Below are 26,468 nucleotides of genomic sequence, written 5' to 3'. Positions count from 1 at the left end.
AGGGGAGGGGAGGGGAGAAAACAAAATTTGTATTATATGCCTAGTTTGAATGTCATTAAAAATGTGAACCATAAGACAGTTGTCACAAGTCCTTTTCCCTCTTTCCAACATGTTACATAATCAATTGTGCTGCTGCTACCAGTGTTTGTAGAAGACTAATCAGCCAAAACAGCCTTCTGAAATCTGCGTGGACTTAGCACTCTGTCTTCAAGCTCAACTGCTGTAGCATAGAGGCTTGTTTAATATTGTTTCTACTAACAGCACCATGAAATAAAAGATTATGTCACCAGGAAAGGTGCTGCAGTCTAAAATAGAATGGTAAATTGGTTCATTTTGCATTGTTGGAACTGTATAACTGCAAACCAGAAGCTGATCATGTCTACAGTAACACTAGGCCATTATCTAGAAGAGATAATCATCTGTATGTAGGGGACTGCCAGCGGAAGAGCAATAAAACCACAGAAACTGATACTATTTTTTTCCTTTCTGGAAATAAGCTATTTAGTCAGGTGAAAAGTGCTAGCAGTCAAACAATAATCTTTTTTTTTTTGCTAAAGGCCATATAGTTTGCTCCAATGAAACATTGCTGGAGCTCCAGTTAAATTATATTAGTTATTTTTTGTTGGAATTGATATATAGAGGGGCTTGACAATATTACACCACACCTTAATATCAATCAAGTCCTAATTTTTATAGACTTAGTAGTTGTAGAAAACCAAACAGAATGCTGACAAGGCAATATAATATTAAACTTGCAAGCACTTGATAAATAAAATTCAACAATATGAAATATTAATAGTACATTCTCCTGAAGCTGTTAGCAAGACAAACACTTTTAAACTCAACTTTCCCATGTATTAAAGGCAGAGAGCAAAATCTTGTCCTGATGTCCCTAATTCAACCCCAGCTCTATACACAGAACACGTACTCCTTTTCAGTTCTACTTGCTCTATTCCACTTGAAACCATGCACAAAAACACAATCGTATTGCACACTGGAGGAAAAAGATCTTTTAATGTTCATAACAAACCCAGAAATACCCACAGAGTAGAACAACATTGATTTCTGAAAACACACTAAGTGATTGCAGTCAATAAATCATCTTAAAGGCATAAGCAAAATTGTCAGCCAGTTTACAGGTGGATAAGTAGGCTGACATAACAGCAAGGTACATAAGCTTGTGCCTTACTGGACTTCGAAGTCACTGAGAATACTTATTTAAGTATTTGAAAGCTCTGTTACAGATGCAGTGAGGAGTAAAAATCAGTCTGTTTAAACAGTTACCACTCTCATCTATTCTCTCCTCCGCTTTGTGGCATTGGCTAGGGAAAACCTTGTAACAGTTCCTGAATGAACACAGTTTTTAGCTTGGTGCACTACCACTAATGGATCCTTATTTGAATGTCATAACCTACAAGAAAATTGTGATGATTCAGGAGCTGCCTCATGAACCATTCTGCCTTCCTTTTATGAACAGCCATGAGAGTTGGGAGGCAGCTGGCCTGGGTGAGTAACCCCTTCAGGCATACAATTTTAAGACAGCACTGCAGGTGAAGCAGAAGCTGTGGTTGTAGCTTTAGTGCTCAGAAAGTCAGTCATTCCTTCACACGCAGGTGGTCTGGGGAGTTAGACTTTCAGGCTATATTTGTGGAGGGGATATGAAAGAAGGAGACGGAGGTCCTTTGTAAACAATAATCATCCACACATTACAAGACTGGCAATTAATGCATTGTCTTCTCAGCATCATTGTGTGAGCTGCCTTTTTACAGTCAGAATGCTCAGAATCTATAGCCAATTAATGTTCTCTCTTTTTACAAGATATTGCTGAGAAGTATTTTTATTTTATGAAACAATTTTTGGAGTTTAATGTAAAATTAAAGTTATAACTTCTAGTGTGTTTCTACCAGCATTCTAAGAAATACACATTTTGCTTTTTAATCTCTCAGCTTGCTAGTGTTTCTAGGTGCTTCTTGCTGCCTCGCGTTTCAGTTGCTATAACAATGCTATCCATATTATACAAATTGTTCAACAAAAATATAAGAAGTCCCTCATGATGTATCACGCTGGAAAGTCCTGAAATTTATTTCTTTGAAATAATTCCAATGTTCTCCTGGTGCACAAAAATATGTCTTTATCTTGAAAATTCTTCCAGGTTTGCCCTTTCAAAGTCTATTTTCATTCTTCTTCTCTGCTTCCTGTCTTTCGCAGAAACGTCTTCCTTTCTCTGGTAAAGGTCTATAACGCAATCAACTGTAAGGATGCAACATGCTACCTTTAGTACAGTTTCCTTGTCATTGTGATAGTAGCTCACTGTAGCCAATTATGTAAAAAATAATAAGAAAAAAATATTAACAAGATGTTTAAAAATTTGAGGACTGCAGTTTTACCTATAGCATTTCCTACTTTGAACATCCTTTCTTGATAATCTCACACGTACAATGAGTATTTTTTTCCTGCAGAAATTTTCTTTTATCAAAGCTAAGATCTTTTCACTAAAACTTCAGCAGGAAAATTGAATGTTATGATTTGGAAGTGCTGCTTTGATGTCTCAAAGGAATTTTCAAGCTGATATGCTCCCATTTTTCTTCTTTGGGCTGAGGTCTTTGTTGAAATCATGCTGAAGCAGCATCATCTCTTCCTTTGATAGGAGAAAGAGTTTGTTATGGGGGGGGGGGGTGCTCCCATTTTTCTTCTTTGGGCTGAGGTCTTTGTTGAAATCATGCTGAAGCAGCATCATCTCTTCCTTTGATAGGAGAAAGAGTTTGTTATGGCAGTTATGACACAGAGTGTTTCATGGACTCTGAGAAAAAAAATTACAACCATAAGGTATCCTGGGAGCATTTTCAATTGAAAAGAGTTGATGTTGAATTGGGAAAGCTAAACTTTCATCAGAAAGTGAATTTTTTTGTGAAAACTTGTTTAGTTGAAAACTCAGGTTTCCATTAGGAATAAGTTTGGTACATTTTTTCCATCCTTTTTATTCTCCATTACTTTTCACCTTACTGCTCCTCTTCTAAAATGTATTCCTTCTTGTAACGTTCCATTATTTGATGTCTGTCTGATAGTATCCTGTCTTCATTTCCCTTTCTATTTTTTTTGTGTTTTCCTTGCTGGCTTCTTTCAGTTTGCTCTTCACAAGTGCTGTATTTAAAAGGAAGGATATGGGAGAAAGGTGGATGGAGGGGAAGAAGCAATAGGAAATCTTACGCCTTTTTCCTTTAAAATTGTTTTGAAATTGTGACATAATTGATTGGATATCCAGCTAGGGTATCTGATGATACAACATTGTTGCAAGTGCTGTCAGTTCAGTCTGTTGAACTTTCATAATGGCGCTCTCAGACCTCTACTGAATTGCTTTCATTAACCACAGATAGAATATGTGTAATGCTTCTTTCTTCCTGTCCTCCTTCACTTAACAAGTATCAATTAAGTATATTCTGCTCAGCTTCCCCTAATACAACCAACCTGTGGGATGTCTTTTCCAGTCTGTGCATTTTACATCAGTAAAATGTAAATAAATAACGTGTATTTCTAAAAAAAATAATGACAGAATGTTTCTTTCTCCATTTGCATCCCTGAAATGAGACAGTTTTAGATATGCTCCAGGTTCATTGTTCCTTTCTGGCTTGAAGAAATCAGTTTTACAGATACTTTGTGTCATTAATATGAATTAAAGTAACTGAAGTAGTGTCTTGGTAAACATGGCCATCATTTGAGTATGCGTGTATTATTATGCATGCAGAACATATAAAGGACCTGTGGCTTGAACTTTTAGTATTTTAATGTATTGCCATTAATGTTTTGAAATGTGGAGATAATTTATTACAGGTAATGTAAACACCAAAGAAACTCTGATAACTTTTTTCATGTGTGCCTGTCTTTAAGGTCAAGCAGCAAAAGTGTACTTTCAAAAGAAAAAGGGTTTCCATGGCAATAAAAGGGAGTCAGGGAAAGAAGATGTTGTTAATTCACATGTGACTTTTTAGCCAAGAGTTTTCCTGAGATGCTTTATTTGATTTGTTTACATGACAAGCAAGCAAACAAACAAACAAAAAATCAAGGATATTTTTTGACCAAATTTTCTACATTTATTGATATGAATGAATGTGTCTTACTCTGTCAATAAAATTTACCAAAGTCAACAAGGTTACATGAATAAGTGAGGAAAAGTAATGTTTTCCAAGACCACTTTAACAAACCCTTTATTTCTTGATGGTGGCTGCTTATCCTTACTAATAATCCTGTGGTCTAATCAAGTGAAGGGTGTGGAGAAATGAGCCAGAAGAATTCCAGTGTATTCCTAATTTACTTTTAAAACGTATTTGTAGCAAAGCTCAATTTCAGGATATGTTTTGACCTCTGGTGGTTGTTGTTGTTATTGTTTTCTATTTACATAGGAGGCTTTTACAGGTATGCATAGCAATTAGCACAGGGATTGCTATCCTTGATGACAATCTACCAGTCAGCATGACTATCAAACTTTTAAGACCCTGTATATGTGGGATACAGGGTCAAAAGTCTGCAGTTTTTGACTGAAAGTTCCAAGTGAAGTACTGTCACAAGCCTCGATGCCAAAAACAAGAGTTCTGTACTGTGTGGGCGTATCATCAATCATCTTAACAGATAAATGACAAATGCAAAATATTAAAAAAGCAGGGCTAAAATGTTTTGTTTGGAATGATTCCTTACAGCAAATCACATTTTTAATTTATATGTTGGTTAAAATTGTTAGCATACCTATGATATCACCGCACATTAAGTTTTTCTGTTTTTCTTTAAATTCTGTCTCAGCTGAGAAATAACTAGCATGAGAAATGCAGAAAAACTGTATGTTTCAGAACGCTTCAAATAGAACTTTCAGTTCGTTTGGGGGTCTAAATTCCTCAGGTAGGCAACTCTCTCCACCCACCACATATGTACACATCCCTTCTTGGGATATAAGTTAAATTCTTTTGATTAGGAAGGATAAATGCATCTCATTAATGACATTTTAGAATTGATGTTTCTGTAAGCTGGTGCTTAGACATATATGCATATTTCATGTATATTTCACATAATTAATGGTACTTCCTTTGTCAATGGGTTCCATTTGCTAACATAAACTATTGCTAAAAATTGTACTGTGGCCTTTGGTCACAACTGTGCATCATATCTTTAAACCTAGGTACTTAAAATTGTTCAGAAAATGTTGTAGACCACACAGTGCCGGATAAACTGTTTAATAAATTAAGGCATGACACCTCCCATATATATATATATACAGATGTATATGGCTTTGACTTCCTTCTCAGTGTATCTTGTAAAACCCACAAATTGTTTTTTCCATTAGAGCAGCTCTAACAATGTAAACATTTGATCCACTTATTCATGGTTATTTGTCTTTAAAGAACTGTTGTATTGCAAAATATGGCACTGTTATCCAAACCACACTCACTTGAAGTGTTGAATTTCTTCTGTTGCAAGTAATTAGAAGCTCAGACATTAGGATTAGTTGTCCAAGAGTCAGAAAAAGAAAAGGGAAAACCAGTTATCTCCTTGAAGTCCTGTTTGCTGATCATGCCAGTTCTTTATGATGAGAGAGTGTCCAAGATGCCTACTTGTCTATTTAGTACAAAATGTAACAAAATAAGTCAAGTTCTTCTTTGTAGCTCCTTTTGTTGCAGCTTAAATTGCCCACAGATTCAGTGTGGTACTTCCTGCATTTGCCATATCCTTGTTTTCACAGGAAGTTTTTGTCCATCTTTACTCTTTGACCCACATCCAATTTCTAATGCTCATGTCAGAAGTGAGCTCATGTTTAAAACTCAAGGCAGAATTGGATCTTGTCATCTGAGGGTGATGATTAGAATAAATGAACAGAATAAAATCTTTTTCATTTACTGAGGTGATGATGGTTATCTCTTCCACGTAACAAAACCCGTTGGAAATATATGTATGAATCATACAAACTTCAGATCTCATAAAAACCTAAATAACCTTTCCAGTGCAAAGAGATGTTTAAAGCTTTGCAGAAGCAGACTTGTGAAGAGAGTTCAAAATTCACCACAAAGGATTCACATATATAGAAAACATGCTTTTTTCCCCACTTTATCTATTTATTGACAGTATTGATGAGATTGTAGGATTCGACTTTTTTTTTTTTTATTTTCTCTGGAGAAAAGAGGAAATGTGAATAAAAAGTCATTACTCAAGTATTTCACACCCCCATGATAACTGGACCTGAAAAAAGAGAGGCTTAAAAATTGAGGTTTAGTTACAGAAAATGGATGTGTAGTCCAAACTCTTTTTTGATCAGAAAAATGTAGTTTAGGCAATTCTAATTGCTTAGTGACTTCACTATCAAAAAGATATTGTATTTTTTAAAGCTTGTATGTATCATATAGTCCTATACCTAATTTCCTAACAGAAATTCCAGCAGATAAAATTAGCAAGTAAATAAATACACAAATCTGCCACTAAAGATAAATGTTTATACTAATATTAGAGTTATGTTCTCATGCTGGCATTGTCTCTATTTCTTTAAGCATGACAACAAGTATTTTCTATTTACATACCCAATATGTTACACTATGTATAAATAAAAAAAAATCCATTTTGGATTTAATTCTTTGAATTAAACTTATTGATTAATTATTTTCCTATTTGTGTCAACATAAGTAATTGCTCTAGGCATGGGGAAAAAAGGAACAGAATTACAAGGCTTTATTAACATGACTAAAAACTGGATTATCAAAATGAAAGGTAACATTTCTAACACCAGCACCTTAAAATAATGATTTAAAAATAGAGATATGAAATAATGCTTGAATGGTAAATTGATTTCCCACATTATTCTTCCTCCAGATTTCCTGTTAAAAAATTGTTGTTCTCACTGATGCCAAAAAATGTGACTTGACCAAAAATGATTATTTAAATAACATGATATTACTGCCATCTTTTTCCTGGGCATCTTCTTTTCTGATAGCTTTTTATGTGCTAATCATGTACAGGCAGGTGAGGTGTTGTGGTGTCTGCATGTGTACCATCTGTACAGAATATGACCAGCCAGCCATTTGAATGATAATCTTTATCTGAGGTTATGTGACTGAGGGAAGGGAACAAGTTTTAGAATTTTCAAAGTGAGTTTAGTGTCAGTCCATCCACTAAAATTGATTGTAATTTTTCCACTGCCTGAAGTGAGAACACTTACAAACCAATAGATGTGACTAGAAATTGCATTGTTTCATCGTATAAGCATCTTTTATACACTTGGTCAAAAAATGCAGTAATTTTTTGTTCTGCTGGAGGTAATAAACCTCTCATTAAAATATCTATGGACTTGTATTGCTCATCTCTGTTGCATTTTGTCCTCTGTAAAGACAATACACTATCATGACTCTTTTGGATAGGAGTCTGTCATAGAGACAAGCAGAGGCACTGGAAATGCTGCAGAAAAGTGCCAGGGTGGAACCACCCCAACCTTTCCCTCTCCTGCTCCCATCCTGGGTCTGTGCAAAGTGACAGAGAAGTCCCTGCTAGATTGCTGGTGTAGCTCTGCTCGGCAGGAATACACTGAACACGGGGTTGCATAGCGTCTCAATGTCCACTGCCACAATTTGTCTCCTGCCTCCTTAGAGTGATATTTTTCTGGATATTCCTTTGCACAAATCTTTGAAGACAATGAACAAGTAATAACAAAAGGTAAATCATAGCATTTGAGCAGATATCTCTCTTGAACACTTATCATACTAGTAACAGGAGACTCTTTCAGTACACTAGTACTGGAGATTAGTGGAGCTTTTTTATCCCATAGGTTCAGCCTTTCCTGCTCCCATCGTGCTAGATAAAAACTACAAAAAGGAGTATGCCAACAGCTAGAGAGAGCAAGCTGGGGGCAGGGGGGAGGGAGAGAAAAAAAAGAAAATATCTATCTTCACCCTGAAGCAATTCTATTCAGTAGAACAACTACAGTGCAGCTGCCTAAACTTCTACTATAAACATCATATTTTGCCAAGAAAGCCTCAGCAAATAAGTCTTAATTATGGTGTAAGGTACCTAAAACTGTGTGTATACATGTAACTTTATAAAAGTAAGTTCAATAAATGTTTAAATGGATCCAAATAATTCTATGATGATTGAAGTAAATCACAAGACTGGTAAAACGTCATTCAACAAAAAGTGTGTACTTACCGCAGAGAGAGAGGAATGCAAGTGCACACTTGTGTGCATCTTTTCTTAACTAGGGACGCAGTTCATTCTTGAATTATATACCAAATGTTTTCCATCAAGTTTCTCAATCCCTGAATTTCTGTGGAGATAGAGCTATAGATGTACATACATATGCATATATACATACATCACATGCAGAATAAACACTCTCTAAATAATCCCAAAATATATTTAGAAAGAAAGAATTATTAAAGGTTTGATTCTGCTGTCCATATTCATAATAAGTAGTGTATGAAACCACAAAGTTTCTTACTTCAACGGATAGGACTGTTTCTAGTGGAAACATGTAGAACTTTGGTGATATCTGGTGACAGACATTAATGTCAGATTCATAAAGATTTGATCTATTTAGATATTCAGCCCATGGACACTGGTCTGAATATATTACATACTGTCCCCAGATTTCATTTTCTGTACTTTGGTGTTGCTCTGTACATTGGGCACACTGGCCCAAAATCCAGACCATCATTTCCTTGTTGAATCATTTTAATGCAACACACTGCTTCTGACAGCAAGGGATAGGCTGAAGGAGGGAAATCCACCCAATATATTTCAGTTTTCCACCCTCTCTCTCTAATATACCACTATGCATATGCTGAGTCCAGCATGCACATTTTTTCATCTCTTAACTCAGTGAAGATAAACTGTACATCAGCTAAGGAAGAAAAAAATCCCTGCTGAAATGCTGAACCTGCTTTTACTTTAAACTGTACATCAGCTAAGGAAGAAAAAAATGTGGAACAAACTACTTCCCTGGTTGCCATAAACATAGAAAAGGTTTCTTAAACTACAGAAAGTTTAGTACAGGCACTAGCTGTTTCTTCTTGCAAGCTTTCATCCTCTGTGGTAATGTAATTTCTATGTCATAAATGTGCCTTGCTAACCAAGATATTGCAGGAAATTGTGGTCTCTGTGAAAGAGACAGGAGATAGTCAACTGCAACGTGTAAATGTATGGGCTGAGTATTAATTCGTTACAGGAAAATGATGTTAAGAACAGACAATAAAATAAATAACTTCTAATAGTTGGGTTTTTTTCTGCTTAATGGAAAATAATGCAAAACAAATGCAAATCAAGTTCCGTACTCTTTAAAAACAGTTGGGCAACTGAAGACTAATTTCCCTAGAAAATTATAAGAAATAATCATATAAAATATAATAATCTGCTACAAACTTTTGAAAGGCTTCTTTAACTTTGTAAGGCTGGTACCAAATCTAGCAGTGGCTAGATATAAGAGCAGAATGAAGAAGTTTCTGATAGGAAGACATGTCATTGAAAGAAGGACTCGGGTAGGACCTCTAAATAAAAATTTCTAAAAAATCAGACCAGCCACAAGAGATGGTTATGTCTACCATGGTTTTTTTAACAAAATCATTTTAAAGATGTTAAGTAAGCATCAGAAAATAGATTAATAAATGCCAATTGGTATTGCTTCTCTCTAACTGTAGGCTATTTGTTAAGTATTAATTAAATGAACTAAAAACTCACCATAAGTTTAAGGCCTCAATAAGAGCTGAATTAGTTTATTTATTGCATTAACTGCCTGCAGGTAGGCAAATTAATTGCATGTCATCAAAGTTTATGTTGTGCTTCCATTTTGTGCTTTAACAAGCACACTGCTGAATATTAAATATATAATGATATTCCCATCTACCTCATTTAGCAAATTGTTTCTCTCAGCTCCATTGTTGTCAAGTACATACCAACATATCTAAGAAATAATTCAAATCCGTATCTATATCTTTTGCCATATCAAATGCAGTATGTGAGTCATACTGGAAAAAAGAGCATTAAAAAAGGGAAATGTCCATCAGCATGGAGTTACAGCTAAGAGGAGACTGTATCCCCATTTCCCGCTTTCCTGTAGGAGCAGTGCTGGTACTTGTGTCTCTGCCTCACCACTTCCACTTCTCTTCAGCTCCCCAAGACATGTGACACAGAGGAGCAGAGGATCTAAAATGCTGCTTTGAGAGTGCAAGGAGGAGATTTCAGTGAAAAGGGAAGTTATGCTAAACCCCCTCAGCCAATTGTTACGCACGTGATAGAAGGAACAGAAATGCACATGCAGACATTTATTTGCAGCACAGTCTATAGTGGGGAGACAGGAAAGAAGAACACGTTAATGGTTCCAATAGGTGCTTTCAAGACCCAGCTGCCAGCAGCAATGCCATGTTTTCCAACACAGGGGAGTCAGAATTAAAGACATAGCTGCTATCTCTCCCCTATTCTCCATTTCTTAAAGGAAATTTAATTCAAGTTTACTTCAGGTAGGTACAATTCCCCCTTACTGAATATTTACATCTCATCTGAGGTCTGCGATGCTTCATGTTTCAGAAGTGAGTATTCATGGTGGTGATGTGGAAATGCTAGTGGATCATGTGCCAAAGGAGAGCAGAGGGAACAGCCAAAACACTGGATAACTTGGCAGACCTTAGTAGGTGGTTGGTGCACCTACAGTAGCATTATAGTTAGGACTGGGAGAAGTAAATATTCCAGTTACCCCTGTGAACCATACTTTGGGCAAAATCATGAAATAGACTTCAAGAGCATGGCCTTGATTCCCTTTGGGTGAAACTAAACTGGCAGATGAGTCCCAGGAATGCGTGTAGTGCACTCCCACTTCTATGGGACATTTTGTCCACAGGTCTAGGCTGGTCGGAAGTAGGTTTTAATCATTTAAAGCATGCACAGTGTCAATGTCAAGTCCTCAGTGCCAGCTGTTCAGGTCACAGATGCACATTTATTGCTCTATATTACTTCATAATGTAGACACGGTAAGAGTCCCCTTATGGATATGTCCTCCGTCGGGGGGGTAAGATGTCAGGTTTCTATATAATTGTTATGATTTACTAGCAATGATGAATTCTTTTTGATTCATATCTAGTTTAGATTAAAAAATGCCTCAAAATAATAGCTCACACTCAACTGTGTTTTAAGAAAAGAAAAAGCCCTTCTCAAACTGTTTTTCAGTTCAGATTTAGTTCAACTAATGTGTCTAGCTTTTACAATTAAAATACACCTCATCCAACTTAGTCAGCCAATGCTGCAACATAGAAAAGTATTGCCTTTGGTCAAAGTAAGTTATTCTTACCTTCAGACAATGGATCTTTCTTGTAGAAGGCACTGCATGATTAGGCAGTTTAAGTTCAATATAATGTGTTAGGTTCAGCTATTATTCTAGGAAGAAAGGCTCAAAACGGGTTTTTGTTTGAGTTTCAGATGACTTCCTGGTTAAGTGTAGGGGCTCTTCTGTCAAAAGCCCCAAAGAGAGGAAAGCAGGGAAGTGGCTTTGGCTTATGTAAGGAGACAATGCTCTCCACAAAAACCTACGAAATAAAACCCCAAACAAGCCACCCTGCCAGTTAGTTTCAAGTATTAGGTCCCTCCTTCAAGTAGGCTATGGTTTCAGCAGCTTTCATGACTCAGTCAGCCTGTCACTTCTAAAGAGCTGCTGCAGCAGCTGAGGAAGCCTGTCATTTTCACATAATCCTGATGAGTCACACTGTGACACCCTGTGAACCTGATATGCAAAATTCTGCAGCCCTACATCCTAAAAGTCCATGCAAATCCTTTGTTAATTTTGGTCTACATGAACTTGCAAACTGAGAGCTCTGCTTTGAATTTGGAATATAATCATAGACTTACAGGCAAAACAAACCTCTAAACAACAGTGTTCTTTTTGTTTCATATGTGAGCCATACAAAGTTGTGAATTGTGGATGTTTTTGATGTTAATTTATAAAGAGGATCACATTTGATTCTGGGTTCTTTTGAAAAGTCAGTGAGTCATGAAAAATTCTGCATTGAACAGGAGTCATAACTGAGATTTTTCAACAATACATCTGAGCCCTAGCAAATGGGGCTGAGGTTTTGTATTGAAGTTTTGTTAGAACTGGTTTGAAGCTAAGAGAACAAGTTACTTCATTTTTACTGCTTTTAACAAAAATGTTGAAAGCAGTGTAGCTTTAGTCTGAGAAGGAATTGTGAGTCAAGTCAAGGCATCTTGTTGGTGTCCCTGTTTTGAAACCAGAGCCTGAAGCTCATGGCACTGCTAGCCTCAGTAATGACAACAGGTAGGAAACAGGGAGAAGATGTTTAATATTTCACTGTAAAGGAAGGAAAAAAACTGAAAAAGAAGTCTCATGGCTGGGTGAACTTCTACCCCAGTCCCTAGGAAGAAAAGGTTCCTATGTCTAAGTGTGTATAACAGCAGTGCTATGAAACAGGAGGGACTTAAACCTGTTGGCCGTCTTTAGCCTATTCTGCAATACAGAAGTCTCAGTAGTTGAACTATAGCATAAATCAGCATTGAAATATCTGGCATGAAACTATTACATATATTAAACAACGTTTGGTGTATTTGTATTGCTAGACAGGCTCTTGCATGAACTAGAACTTGAGGCCGGGTTTGTCAGGCATGCACAAATTAAACTCTGACTTCTGCTCTAGTACTCCTGATAACACCTCAGCCTAACTCTCTTGCAGGACAAGGTGCAAGATGAGAGTCAGGCTTGAAAGCTGAAAAAGGGTGTGGGTAGCTACTGCTTCTGAGGGGGCTAGTATTGACTGTATGAATACTTGTGTTTCAGAGCTTAGTCAGACAGATGATCTTTAACAACTTGAGGGCTCTGCACTGTTACAATCTGGAGGATAAGAGCTTGTGCTATTTTAAGTTGGGAGGTGGCAACAAGGATTACTGTTTCACAGCTAAGTGTGGTGTGTGCCACCCCCAGGGGAGGAACATGCCTGACTTGAACTTATTTTTGCAGATCAACAGTAGCCCACAAGCTTATTAAGCCAAGGTAAAAGCTCAGGCTAAGAACAGACACACAGTGAAACCGTACATACTTGGAATCAGATGGCTCTATGAAAGGTCTTTTGGGAAATATTAGAAATGTCTGAAATAATTAGACTTTATATATGAATGCAATGAAATCTAAAGGTGTAACTGAAGTTTATATAGATATGTCTGATTTAATGTTAAGCTAACTACATCAAAGAACTTTAATAGTAATTTATGGCAGTGAAGGATTCCAAGTAATATGTAAAATCTGTCCAATGTCCTGGATAAACCCTCAGGAAACTATGCTGTACTCTAATACTCCCTTGGCTGAATTGTTAGCAGGACCCAAGATAGCTATATTAAATTTAGCTGAGGTAAATCACTTTTTTCTTTTTTTAATGTTAACCTAAACAAAGTGGGGTTTTTTTTTCTCTTGTTTTATTCAACTTGTTATAATTTACAAGCTATAAATGATGATAATTTGTTTTTTCTAAAGTTTCTTAGCTTATTTTTTTACTATTTAGGACATTATACTTTATAATAGGGCAAAAGTTTTTTTTCCCTCTTTCTTTTAAAAAGTAAATCTCCACAGCATTTTCTTCAGTTAGGTCAAAGACTAATAATAAAGCACAATATCATTACATTTCCTATAATGAAACATGCAATTATTCAGATCCTGGATCAAGTCTGAATACATGAAAATTAAAAAAAAGCAGGGAGCAGAGTAATATAGATGACATGAAATTACTAAAATGTCATTTTAAGTCAAAAGTCATGCTCAGGACAGAATTAGTTTTCACTGAATATTTTCTCTTTATCATGGACTTACTGCTTTTAAATATATAGTGCTAATCAAATTAAATGTCATGTAAGGTCAGGAATTATTTAATCTGTGTAAATTATAAAGGGAATAATTATTATAGTCTATATTTCCATGGTCATTTGCAGGCTAGTGATATTTGCCTTATTTTTTAGAGTGTAAAACAGAACATTTTAACACCAGGATTATAGAAATACTACAGTGGCATGTTTTGCTCATTTAGATTATGTGAAAACTGCCAGGACTATTTGGACATTTTGGTGGCCAAATGCACTGATTCCTGGAATTAACAGTGCTCTCAGTCTAGAGTAATGGCACCTGCCTTCCCTGTCATCATTTGTTCTCCTTTTCCTCACTTTCCTTGAAAGCACATAAGTAGATATGCAAGGAAATTAAAACCATGATTTGCATTTATGCCCCTTTACCTTTTCTTCTCTGTCTTCCCCTTTTTTCCGTGAAACCACAGAAAAGATGGACCTATAAATAAAACAGCTAATGATGTCTGATTTGGCATTTGTTTTTTTAGGTCATAAGTTACTTCTTTAGTATGTCATGTTTGGTTGAACTTCTTGGATGACTGTAATTAAGATATTTTGACTTTCTTTTCCAAATTGGTGGAAACCTGACATCATGATGCCATTGACATAGTATGTGGGGTATACGAGTTAAATGATTCTCTGATTCAGAGGCAAGCAGGCAGCTCAATGATTTCTGCAAGAATGCCTGGGATAGACCTTTACCCCAGACATGGAATAGCTCAGATCTGATAATTGTCAAGGCACGGTTCTGAGCACACCTGTTTGACTACTGAGGGCATTGTAAAGATTGGTTTTGAATTGGAAAACCGTGGAAGGAACTTTGAGAGCTGGTGAAAATCTAGTTTCATTTCTCTTGTAATAGATGACAGATGTCTTTTTAAAATTTGTATATTTAAAAAAACCCATATAAATGTATTGCTGAAATGCAACAATTCTGCTTTTGGTCATCAGTTTTTCAAATAACTTTCTGCATTAACAGCATTTTATAGGATACCATTATGGTGCTCAAGGTTGGTGTTAACCTTACTGCTTGTAACCTTCTATATTTACAAATGTGTTGAAAACAGAAATATTTCTAACAATTAACTTTAGTGTACTGCAGAAATAAGCAGTATAACACTTGATTTATGTCAACTGGTGTGTTGAGTTGGTTTTACTGCTGATTCAGTTTAGCTTGTTTAGTCTTTTATTGAAAAATTTTTTGAAATAATTTGCTACCATTTAATCATAAAAAGCAATATAAGTATCAAACTTAATAATTTATTAGTCAGGTTGCGTTATTTGTTAATTTCCTTTAATTCATGTTGTCTTAGCAGATCAACAACTGTGTTACTTCTTAATGAGGGTTACTGTGTGATTGCAGGAGAGAAAATTGCCTCCCTCAGTCTGCTGGAAAAGCAAGTACATTCTCATACTGGCAGAAACCTTCAGCACCCACCCCACCCCACTCCAAGATAATTTTATTCGTCTATGTTTATTTACCACAGAGAAATTAACAAGGAATTAAAAATGAACATCAGTACATATCTTTGTTTCCATTTCTATGGAAGATTGCAATGTACTACAGATGACTGAAATGCTTTTTAAGTACTTATTCCAGCTATTTAAGCTATAATGGTTAGTCATGATTGGCCAAAAAAAAATCACCATATTATTGTTTCTTATCCCATATGGGATAGGTATTAGATTTTTTTAATATAAGTTTGAAATTAGATGTTTACCAAAACTTTAAAATTAACTTTCCACAAACATTCCAGATGTTTTGAACTCAAAAATTGACCAAAAAAAGGGTCAATTAGGTTGTCCAGGGAATTCTTTTAAAACGTTATAATTAGAAAATCATGGTTTAAAGCATTTGTCAATCTCTAACTGAAATTGGAAAGCCATACTAGTGTTTTAGATTTACTTGGAAGAAACCTGATAGTGTTTGTACAGACAAAGTCAAACAACAACAACAACAAAAAATTCTGTGATTCTGACCAAAAAAAGGGTCAATTAGGTTGTCCAGGGAATTCTTTTAAAACGTTATAATTAGAAAATCATGGTTTAAAGCATTTGTCAATCTCTAACTGAAATTGGAAAGCCATACTAGTGTTTTAGATTTACTTGGAAGAAACCTGATAGTGTTTGTACAGACAAAGTCAAACAACAACAACAACAAAGAATTCTGTGATTCCATTTTTATTTCAGTTTGTGGAAAAAAATGTGAAAAATCCCCCTTTCCCTGCTGAGAGACATTTAGTGGGTTTGAGACCCTTTCTTAAAGACAGCAGTTACTTCTGCAACTGAACTATGTTTTCCATCATCTTTTATGCTCCTGAAGCTGTGTTGAGTGGTCTCTAATAAATGTGACCTCCAGAATACTGTAATCAATGAGGTATCAGGACTCCATCCAAGAGGTTTCTCTAGTGTTATACTTTTACACAAAACAAAGCACGGTAGTATTCATTTGAACCCATGAATACTGTATGAGTGGTAGCACTAGGAGTAGTTTGTTTAAATTTAAAAAGATAAATCCAGACTGTAGAGTTCAATATGAAAAGCTACTCACACTCATACATTCTACTCATTTATTGTAACAGCAGAAAACTGGTGCTAATAATTCTCATTCTTCCCATACTTTAGTTAGAATATGTGTACCATGCCTTAGTAGAAGATACTTTCATACCTAGGGGAAAAATCCAGAGTATGGTTTCTTTATTTAAAATGATAGCAGTTATAATTCCAATTTACTGGAGAATAGCAGCTTTCTCATCTATATTCAGTCATTCACTGCTGGTTTACAGTAAATCAACAAACAAGTCAGTGAACAAGGGGTTGCTATGACAAAGTCATTGCCATAACTAAGAGAAACAAGAGAACCTTCCCTCAAATTAGACTATTTTCCAGTGAAATGCTATGTTGCAGTTACAAAAATCAATGTTTGAAAGACTTTTTCTTTTAAATGCTCAATTTCCAAAGTTTAAGTTAAAAGAATGCTTATGTTTAAAGCTGCCACAAAATAACTGTTCAGAAATGCAGCTTGTAATGAAAAATGTCTAAGATTGTAGAGATCTGGAGTCAGTTTCAATGCATTGGTAGTTGCCTTACTCCATTACATCTTCTTTGCATGTGTGGAAAACATGTTCCTTTGCTGCTTCAGCTTCAACTGCCTTTCTGTAAGTCGAAACAAATTTTATGTTCCTTTGCTGCTTCAGCTTCAACTGCTTTTCTGTAAGTCGAAACAAATTTTGCTGTTTTTTTTCTTTTTTTTTTTTTTTAATAATAGATTTTAAGCTCTAAGCTTTAAGAGTAGGGTTCTTTGTTTTCAAGTCTGTGACATCTTGCATGTCTGGTATTTTTATATTTCTGTGAAGAAAGGAAACACAACTACAGCTATCAAAAATATGTTCAAAACATTTTGGAGTAACAAAATATGTTTGTGTTTCTAAAACCAATAGGATGAGCTAAACAGCTGCACATGTTGTCAGAGAATTCATAAACCAGGGATCTTAGGTGCCATTTGATACGCGTTTCTGTTCCTTGTGATGTTCTCTGTATAAAGATCCTCAGTTCACATTTTGAATAAGACACTTAGGCTTATTGGTGTACATTTACAGCTTGTGCCAGTTAATTTAAAAAATCATTATTGATTTTTTTTTTTACCACTCACCATCTTTCCTCTCCCAGCAACAAAGAAAAAGTCCCTTCAAAGAGGTACAATTTTCAAAAAATAGTAGTTTTGAGCTGCCAGCTTCTCATCTTCACCGATATGTAATACAAGAGAGAAAATGTGTTGAAGTATTTGTCAGTCTACAGTCATGTATTTGATAAAACTCAAACCTTTTTGAAGACAAGTATATTTTGTTAATATGCTTCCACTTTCTTTATGCTGTGCATAGCACTATAGCCTATCTAGCAATAAAGGCTAGAAACCCTCTGGACCAAGATCAGTAATTCTTCGTTATGTTTTCTGAGTTATGTTTTCTATATTGCTGGAATTCTGTTTCTTTACCAATCTAAATGTGACTGAAATGTGTGAAACATGGGTATGTTTGTCTAAGAGGCCTTTTAGACTTCAAAATTCTAAAATTGTCAGCTCTCAACAGCTGGGTTATAAATCTTTTTTTTCTGTGGTAAAAATGACAGTTCCTAAATGTTATGTGGCTTTACTGTTGTAAAGTGACATAAATTCATACAGTGAAAATAAACCAAGAAAATTATTTTCATTCAAAATAAAATTATATGGGTATGTTTGTCTAAGAGGCCTTTTAGACTTCAAAATTCTAAAATTGTCAGCTCTCAACAGCTGGGTTATAAATCTTTTTTTTCTGTGGTAAAAATGACAGTTCCTAAATGTTATGTGGCTTTACTGTTGTAAAGTGACATAAATTCATACAGTGAAAATAAACCAAGAAAATTATTTTCATTCAAAATAAAATTATAAAAATGGACAAAAGGAAAAGTGTGTCTTTGTATTGATGTCAAGTCTACCTCCAGGAAAATTCTAGCATGTCTCCAACATTAACTGTGGACTTCTGAAATGAAACAACTTCATATCAAAGGGAGTCTTCATAACTATGTATTTTGTTAATGTTTTTAATGACTTCAGTCAGAACTAATGATAATAAAAACCACTGCCCTGGACATTAGCTATTGTACTTTTATGTAACACCAAGTCAAAATTGTAAGAGAAGGCATCACTGCCTGTGAGACATGTTAGGTTCTTTTCCCATTGAACTCTGACTTCAACACATGTGGGACTTGGTCTGAAATGTTGACATCATACTAAAAATGCCATCATGATTGACAATTCTTGGCTTCTCAGCAAAAAAAAAAAAAAATTTGAGTCTTCATGAAAGGTTAACTCTTATATCATTCCCAGAGTACTGATGCCTCCAAGTTAAGATAAAGGAACAATAGTTTGGCAGAGAACTGACCACCTGTGGATTAGCACGGCATGTTAAAAAAACAACCAACCAAACAGAAATAAGTTAAAATTAAGACATATGTAAAGACTGTATATATTAGGTAAACTACAACACTAAACCCTCTTTCCACAGGGTCACAGGTCCTGCCAGGAGCCTGCTCCAGCTCGGGCTCTCCACGGGGTCACAGCCTCCTTCGGGCGTATCCGTCTGCTCCAGCATGGGGTCCTCCACGGGCTGCAGGTGGATATCTGCTCCACCGTGGACCTTCATGGGCTGCAGGGGGACAACCTGCCTCGCTGTGTTTTTCACCATGGGCTGCAGGGGAATCTCTGCTCCAGTGCCTGGAGCACCTCCTCCCCCTCCTTCTTCACTGACCTTGGTGTCTGCAGAGCTGTTTCTCTCACATATTCTCACTCCTCTCTCTGACTGCAGTTGCTGTTGTGCAGCAGTTTTTTCCCCTTCTTAAATATGTTGTCACAGAGGCACTACCACCGTCACTCATTGGCTCAGCTTTGGCCAGCAGTAAGTCCGTTGTGAAGCCGGCTGGCATTGGCTCTGTCAGACATGGGGGCAGCTTCTGGCATCTTCTCACAGAAGCTACCCCTGTAGCCCACCCACTACCAAAACCTTGCCACGCAAACCCAATACAATTATGAAAATATATTCAAGGAAAAGATTAATGTTTGTCTGTCAGAGTGCCGAAAATGAGGATCAGATTCAGTGACTGGAGCATTTTTTTTTTCCTAGGGAATGATAGATTACTTTTTTCCACGTTAATTTTGTCTCTGGGGGCAAAATCAATGTTATTTTAAACAGAAACACAATATGTGCTATTACAATTTGACTTGTTTTGGGATTCGAAGGGACTGAACCATTGCTTTTGATTTCTGAGGCCCGGGTATTTGCTGAGGTACTAACTGTGTATGAGTGACTGGGGCAGTTATTTTCTGAGTCTGTTAGGGCAATATAGCATATACACTGTTCTAAGAGCAATTAAGATATTGAAACACTTTTGTGTGGCTGGGTTATCAGAATCCTAGATTAAAATGGCTCTGTAGCTTGGCTGATTATTTTTAAGCTTTTTAGTTCAAATCATACTTGAATTATCAGAAATATCTCCATAGCCAGATGATGACAGAGAACCCCTTTGTTAACACTAACAAAGGATTTCTATTTGATTGGCACTGTGTGAGCACAGCAGTTTTTGCACTGCATGACAGTACCGCAGCCTTTAAAGAGACAGTTCCCAACAATTGCATAGGTATTCCAGGTATCCAGGTATTTTGACGGATATTCCACATATTTCAGGAGACCTTTTGATGAATAGTCTGAATTATACAGCATTAAGCAAGGATGACTGAAACACTCCCATCGCAGATAGTTGTTTTAGCTTTTCAGTTGGTCTCTCCTTGGAAACTGGATGAGATTGAAGAGGGGGGTGGGGAGTGAACAAGTACTCATAGGGCCAGCTTCAGGCTTCTAACGTGGGTGCTCTGAATCTTCCCTGGGAGCATGTGTTTCTGCTGACAACTTAAAAGAATTAGGTCATAACCTTTATACTCTGAATCATATTCTAAGGGACTGCCTAATGAATACCTCCTCTCCACTGAAAATAAATAGGCCACCTTTGTCTTTGCCTTCTCTCTCAAATAAAAATATTCATCATTTTCCTCCTCTCATGCTCCTCTTTGTGACTAGTATATGAAAAAGGGGAGCTATTGATTCAGAATGCAAACCTCACCCATGATAGAGTTTTTAACCCATGATACTGATCTTGTATAGTGAAAATTAAGTGAATTTGATTGTGTTTTTATAGCACATAGAGTCCCTAATTTTGTACTTTAAAGAAGATAGATTTCTAATTAATTAACTGGTATATATTTGATTTGTAATAGCTCAGCAGTGGGCACCTGGTTTCTCCTTTTAAGGTTAAAAAACAGGTGGATTTTCAGAGGTGCTGCATGCTTGCAGCTCCTGCTGAAACTGTAAGTCATTTTCATAATATCATGCTGGCATAGAAGCATATGTTATTAAGATCACAGAATGGTTTTTGTTGTTCAGAAATAACTTCCGTTGCCAAAGAGGGAAGAATTTGGAAGAGGGAAATGAAACTGTTATTGCTTTGTGGCTTATTGTGTGGTATCTCTTCCTAGCATAATAGCAGTTCATAAAGAATGAGGTGAAGAATTGTAGAGAGATGGTTTGTTTTTCTAGCTTTCCTGAGCTTTATAATTTATATAAATTTATTTATCTTTTCTAGACTAAATCATAAAAATGGAGTGAAATGTACCTCACACAAACATTATTTTCTCTTTCTGCCCCCAACAGGAGGGACTCTACCTCACTACCAAAAGCTGCCAGTCCAAATTGTCTTCAGAATTTTGCATCATTAGAAATTCAGATACCTTCCTGAATATTGCTTCAAGAGAGCTAAGCACTTCACAAACATACCTCTCTGACTTGAAAACAAAGGTGTGCCCTTGATCTGTTTTCAATAACAATGCCAAAATCCAGGAGTCTGCAATTCAACACAAGAGACCCATGTGGGCAGTAGGTGTACAGCTAATATAAAGAGCTGTGCTTTACTGTATGCCCTGCTGCCAACATCTTCTCCGTGCCTGCTGTTCCTTCTCCCACCTCACTCTCTTCACTTTGCATAGAAGGTACTCAGGCAACCATCTGGAAGTATATTTCCCCGCTGGTTCTCCTGAGCCTAAATGATGAGGACAGCCACTCTCAAGGGTACAATTTCTCCAACTTTTTGATGCCATAATCAGTGGCTTTGTTACACTTTGTTTCCTACCTGCAAGATGGTGAGATAGCCTTCTGAAAAAAGATACATATAAGACTGCAAAGCACCCAGATGTTATGGGGGATGTAACTTGTCCACATGGTGTTGAAGAAAACAACGATTAGGGGAAGCCTCAGAACAGCACTTACAAAGAGCAGGAGCTACAATAGAGGACGCTGCTTCCGCAGTAGCTCTCCAGCCTCCTCTTTTATTAGAACAAATTCTGAGATCCAAACAGTTTTATCTCATTTGTTGTCATTAGGGACAGTCTCGTAATTAATCTTTACATATTGGTTACTTCTTTCTTTTACACTTTCCTTTTCTCTCCCCACATAGCTTCCTGACTTTCAAAATGTTTTCTGCTTGGTATTCATGTTTCCCTTCCTTTCTTCTGTTATCTCAGCTTTTATTCTTTTATCAATTTTAACTTCAGTGGAAATAAACACAGTAGAAAGTAAATGCTCTGAGACAATCACCGTCATTTCTACTTGTATAAAAAAACCCTAGCACTTACGTAGTTTTATGTAACTTAGTAAGATGGATTTATTGGAAGTGAAAGTGAAGGGTAGGGTGAATTGTATTAAGGAAGCAATGGCAGTCTTCCTTTCCCCACTATTACTGCATCGCATGACAAAAGTAAAAGGATGCAGTTACACAGCTCTTCTTTCTCCCATTCCCTCCACTTCCTGCACCCACTGAAAATGGAGCTGATGTTGCAGATAGTATTGTGAATTGTTATTATGCCTATTTTCACCACCAAGACTACTTTCAGATATGAAATATTAATATATATTTAAAAATGCAATGGACTCATATTCAAGGAATCCTCAATGTTTTTGTAAAGCTGACTCCCTCCTCCGCTTAAAATACTTTAATGGAAGAATAAAAATACATCATATTTAGGTAACGATAGTCAGCTGAGGAATTGTGAATAAGCACTTATTATTGGAAATATTCATTCTGAAGGTAATTAACAGCACTGATCCATGCTCAGCTGTAAGAGATCATGAAGATTCCTGTTCTTCAAGGCTAATCGAATAATAGCCTCTTCCTCTGAGATAAAATGTCTTAACACTAATGTTGGTGTCATTCAAAAGAATTGAACTTCTGGAACCTTAAACCAGTATTTTGAAATATTCATACAAATCCTGTCAAAGTCAATAGGCATTTTTCTATTTGCTTTAATGATGCAGAAACTGGGCCCTGATTTACTGATAAGGCAGATCTTCAGGTGCTAGAAAAAGCCTGAGAATTTCATGGGCTTATAACTGACTTTATGAGACTAATATAATACACTGAACAGTTGTTTTAATATACTAGATTCTGCATTATCTTAATCAGTATTGCTTTCTTAATGTTGAATATAATGTACATCTATATTTAAATGTGTTAAATAGCATCATATAGTGTTAAGAATAACTTGAAAGTGTGTATTGTTGCTGGAATTAAGCCACCTCAGTAATAACCCCCTGTTGTTTTAACACTCCACATGATCACACATTGTTTCTATTTCTGACTTATTTTTCATAGTCGTCCTTCAACAGCTTTAAAAAATAGATGTGTATGATATCTTTTGGGGGGCTGCTGTTACAATTAGTTACAATGAAATCTGTGTAAGCAGTCTCCTGTACAACTGCCCCAATGGCTAGCAAAGTCTAACTCTCCATAAGAGTTCAGCTATATGAATCACACTGTGTTATACGGCCACCCATTGTAATAGACCAAAAATCATAGCCCCTTTCATATTTGCTGTCATCTTCCAGTCAATATAATTTAAGCAGTATGCAGTAAACCTTAGTGACAAGAACAGATGCATATTTTGTACCCTTAATTTTGAAAGAGTAAATAAAGAAAGTTGTTATAGCGTAACCCACAGAGACTTCCACAACTTCAGGAAACTTGGTAGAGCCATGTAAAGGGAAGAAGTGTACTTTGTCACCTTGGCCTCCAAGAAGACAGGAAGGCAGAACCACCAGGCTGAATAAATACTTCTCTTTATTGCTGTTCTCTGATGTGTTCTCAGTTTTGAGGGACTTTGCAGATGCAATGCAACAAATGCCTCTCCTACTCTATGTAGGTTGCTCATGAGAAAATGAGGTTATGTTTCTATTTCTAGAAGTCTGTCTGTGAAATGTTTCCTTTCTTGCGACACGACATTGCCAAGAATCTTTTGCTGTCTGTATCTGTCTGTATCATAATTGAGGATGATGGATGATATGTAGTCTTCATAAAATGTCCTTTAAAAACCTGAATCATGGATATTTTTATTGGGTTTATGTGGCAAGGTTTTGGTAGTGAGAAGGCTTCAATGGTGGCTTCTGTGAGAAAAGACACCCCCATGTTGGACAGAGCCAGTTCCAGCCAGCTCCAAAACAGACCTGCTGCTGGCCAATGCTGAGTCCATCAGTGAAGCTGGTGGAGCCTCTATAATATATTTAAGAAAGGGTAAAAAAACTGTGCAGGAGTTGTGAGACAGAGGAGTGAGAAAAATGCGAGAGAAACAGCCCTGCAGACACCAAGGTCAGTGAAGAAGGAAGGGGAGGAGGTGCTCCAGGCACTGGAGCAGAGATTTCCCTGCAGCCTGTGGAGAAGGCCATGGTGAGGCAAGCTGTCCCCCTGTAGCCCATGAAGGACCACAATGGAGCAGATATCCACACTGCAGCCCATGGAGGACCCCACGCTGCAGCAGGTGCATCAGGGTGGACCCATGCTGGAGCAGTCTGTTCCTGAAGGACTGCGCCCTATGAAAAGGACTCAGGCTGGAGCAGTTCTTGAGGAACTGCAGCCCGTGGGAAGGAGCCACGCTGGAACAGTTCTTGAAGACCTGCAGAGCATGGGAAGGACCCGTGTTGGAGCAGTTCATGAAGGACTGTATCACGTGGGATGGACCCCACATTGGAGCAGAGGGAAAGTGTGAAGAGGAAGGAGTCACAGAGATTAAATGTTATTAACTGATTGTAACCCCCATTCCCTCCTCCCGTTCTGCTTAAGGAGGAGAGGAGGTAGAAGAGTCAGGAGTGACATTGAGCCTGGGAAGAAAAAGGGGGTGAGAGGAAGGCGTTTTTAGTCTTGATTTTGTTTCTTATGATCCTTCTCTATTTTTAATTTGCAATAAATTAAAATACTCTTCCCCAAGTCAAGTCTGTTTTCCCCATGATGGTAATTGGTGAGTGATCTCCCTGTCCTTCACTCAATCCATGAGCTTTTCTTGTCTTTTTTTTCTCCCCCTGTCCTGCTCAGGAGTGGAAGTGAGAGTGTAGCTTGGTGGACACCTGGCAGCCAGCAGGTTTAACATACCACAATATTCCATAATCTTCCTAGGCAACCCAGTTTAAGATTATGATGGAGTCTGGCTGTGCCATTTTAATTCACACTCCATGCATAGGTATGATTACACCTCATTACTTCATTCAGTGAATTAATTCAATATTTCTTTCATCTTCCTTATTCACTGTGCAGTCCTAAGTGTTTGTTCATCATCACCAAAATACAACATAATTAATCTCTTCCTTAGCAATTTTAGTATACTCAAATATTAGAATGAATCACAAATATTATTGGTGATGATTGTCAGGCTGGGTGGCTGAATTATCCCCATTTTGCAAAGAAGACAGCAAGGCACAAAGAATATCAGCCTCTAAGCGTTATCTAATTTGAGTGTTCAGTTTCAAAATCTTGGCTTGCTTTTTCAGAAGACTGATTTTTCTACGTTGTTCCAATTTAAAGTCAATTTGTTTGCCCTTCAGTATTGGCCGCCCCTGGGAAACTAACTTTGGGTATTACAACTTGGGCATGCAGAAACTGAGAGCAAACAATTAAAAGCTACCTGTGATAGTTCATATTTATAGTATTTTCCCAGCAGGAGACACCACTTTCAAAAGCACTAGTCCCAATGATTCAATCTAACTGGTTCATCCATCTAATATCTTATTCTGACATGGACAGTACTGAATCCTTTTAGAGAGTATCGTATCCTTATTGTATCCTGACAGTTACGGAATATTCTGACCCTGAGGAAATATACATCTAATCCCAGTTTTCTGGCATTCATACTGCAGGTTGATTTGAATTACAAATACTTATATGCCTTAAATTTCATAATTTCTAATAGTTCTATGAGTATTTTCCATAGGATTCTAATCCTTCTTGATGATCTAGGCTAAGATTATAGCTTTTAAAATTTCTTCTGACAGTGACTTCTATGGAATTACTATGAATTAAATGAAAAAGTAATTCCTCTTACAAAACTTGTGCTGTAATGAAAAGGTAAAAATTACATGATATTTTGATCTAGGTTTTTTCAGCAACACATCAACCTCCAAGTTAGACGTAAATGTGTTTATTTAACACGTCATAAGTAAATTTCAAAAAAAGTTTAGATTTTTTTGTGCGACCTATCTGAAGGAAAATAGGACTGGAACGCAGTAACATATTTAGTTCCAGGGTCCATTAATATTACTATTATTGCCTAGGTATTTGTCTATATCTTTAGTAGAAATGTGTGTCTGACTTAGACATCTCCAGAATTACTTTGAAGACAGCTAATGTACTTGCTTTAATTTAACCAATATTATTTACATTGGAACACAGTGTCAAAATTGCTTTTTTTTCCCAAATTTTCCATCTTATAAATCATTTCAGTCACATACAATCTTTTTGGTATTCATTTTGGGCAATCACTACAGCATTTACCTAATTTTATTCTTCATGTCTGAATCCATGCCAAATTGCTTATTAGACTGCAACCATTAAAATTTCTTGTATGAATGTGTCAGTTTGATACTGTGTCAGATCCCATCGTTCACTTTTGCTCCAGGATATGTGCAAATCCCTATGCTTTTTATTTACCTAAGACAATATGTTTTTGATGTTGAGAAATTTTTGCAAAATTTTTATCATTCTGCAAATCAAATTTTACT

This window comes from Aptenodytes forsteri, unplaced genomic scaffold (genome assembly GCF_000699145.1).
Source record: "Aptenodytes forsteri isolate BGI_AS27 unplaced genomic scaffold, ASM69914v1 Scaffold27, whole genome shotgun sequence".
In the NCBI taxonomy this organism is placed as follows: domain Eukaryota; kingdom Metazoa; phylum Chordata; class Aves; order Sphenisciformes; family Spheniscidae; genus Aptenodytes; species Aptenodytes forsteri.
This window is presented reverse-complemented; position numbering follows the sequence as displayed.